Here is a 2,080-nt window from a genome sequence, read left to right as displayed (position 1 = left end):
AGCTACCAAAAGATATAGCGTGTGGGGTCTTAAAGGCTTGAAGGTAAAGAAGCAACCATCTAGCTCAGAAGCAACAGAGCCCACATGGAGGAAGCATACCAGCCTGTGTGATCACAAAGTTTCAAAGGGATAAGGCAACAGGCATCATGAGAACAAAAAAATCTTATCATGGAGAATGAGAGGGGACGGCCGGGTATAGACCCAAAACCTATTTGCAGTGCACTGGACATCCCCTTACAGAAGGATCTCAGAGAGGAGATAAAAGAATACAGGGTATGAGACAGCAAAGAAAAACACAACTTTCCTCAAGTTCTTTTTTTTTTTGTTTTTTTTGCGCACCCCGCTGGCGCCAGGGGCCGCCCCCTCCCCGGTCCCGCGGCGGCGGCGGCGGCTCGGGGCCGGGGGGGCGCCAGGGGAGGGGGCAGACACCAGGGGCAGCGGTGGCGGCGGCGGCTCCCGGCGCCATCTTGGGCTGATCGATGAATTGAACAAAGAGGATCAATTTCCGATCAAGCGAGTTATCAATGGGGGCCGGGGAGTGAGAGGGACTTGTCCCCGAGTCGGCCCCGCTTTCCCCGGCACCCCCCTCCTCCCCTTCGCCGCGGCCCCCCGGACGCGAGGCAGCCCGGCGCCCCCGGGGAGGCCGCGACCGCCCGCAGCCCCCACCCCCGAGCGAGAGGCCGAGAGAGGAGAAGCCTGACCTGCAGCTGCTGTAAATCAAAGCGCTTCCAATATTGAAACATCGATCACACATTGGCCGCCATCTTGAGACATATTGAGATGGAGTGAGAGGCTGATAGAGAGGGGGCTGGAGTTCAGGAGCCCCCAGGATGCAGCAGGCGGGCGGCGCCAAAACCCGGCCTGGAGCCGGCCGCCGCCTCCGCCACAGAGGAGCGCGGACTCCTCCTCATGGCACCACCGCCGCCAGGGCAAGCCGAGCCGGCCCCCGCCCCCCCGCCAGCGGCCGAACGAGCGACCCGCCCGCGACCCCCGCCCCTCCCAACCCCCAGTCCCGGCCGGCGGCCGCCCGGCTTGGCGCGGCCCGGCCCTGAGGGGGCGCTGGAGGGCGGCGAGAGGGCAGCCCCGCGGCCCGCCGAGGCCAAGTCCAGGCCCACCTGGCGCGGGGGGGGCGCGGAGTGAGGGGGCCCTGGCGGCGGCGGAGGGCAGCCCCCCCCGCCCGCCTCTACGCCCGGGCGCTGGGTGCCGGCGACGCGCCGGGGGTCGTCGGTCGTCCTGCTGGGCGCCCGCCCGCCCGAGGAGCCTCCGCGACCACCTGCCTGAGCCCAGACCCCCGCACGGCGCAGGCCTCAGCGCACCCGCGCGTGTGCCCAAAGCCTTGACCGTGGGCGGCCCCGCCAACCGGGGCCTCAAGGACCCAGCATCCCAGAGCGCCCTTGCTGGGGGAGGGCAGGGGCGTGGGGAGGCATCAGCCCCTGACCCTCTTGAACTTGCACCCGCCAGCTCCCACGCCGGGGCCCCAGAGTCCCCGCTCAACACCACCCGGTGACCCAGGGCCCCCGAGCTGTCGCCGCTGACTTGGCACTTAGGAGACATGCTCTCTGGAGGCGGTTGAGGCTTGTCTTGTGGCCAATAATCATCTCCTACGCCTTCCTTTCCAGTCACTAATTTGATGTCTTCACTTAAAGAAATGCCCATAAGTTGAGGTTTCAGAGGAGAGCTCCTTGAGCTCCCCAGACAACAAGGGGGCCGAGTGTCACCGTCATTATCCTGAGCTGGGAGGGAACACTAGTGTTCCGGAGGCTGGGAATCCGTCACTGCCTGCCCACAGCACAGACAGAGCAGGTGCTGGTTATAATTGTTTCTAGACGTCCTGCCATGCTCAGTTGAACGTCAAAGCCATAAACGTTGCCTGACTACAATCAAACTGGAGTACGCAGACATTTCTGCATCATTGCCGGGTGGAAATACACTGAGTGGAGTTGGATGAGATGGCAGCAAGTGCTTAAGGAGGGGGTGCTGTGGGAATACCAACAAGATGACTGCTAGTCTCCGTTTCCTTCTCTCGTCTGCTTTGTGTTTTCTTTCAGGACCAGAAGAAATGATGCATATGTAAGGAAAA

Source organism: Tenrec ecaudatus (genome assembly GCF_050624435.1).
Source record: "Tenrec ecaudatus isolate mTenEca1 chromosome 4 unlocalized genomic scaffold, mTenEca1.hap1 SUPER_4_unloc_13, whole genome shotgun sequence".
Taxonomy (NCBI): domain Eukaryota; kingdom Metazoa; phylum Chordata; class Mammalia; order Afrosoricida; family Tenrecidae; genus Tenrec; species Tenrec ecaudatus.
This window is presented reverse-complemented; position numbering follows the sequence as displayed.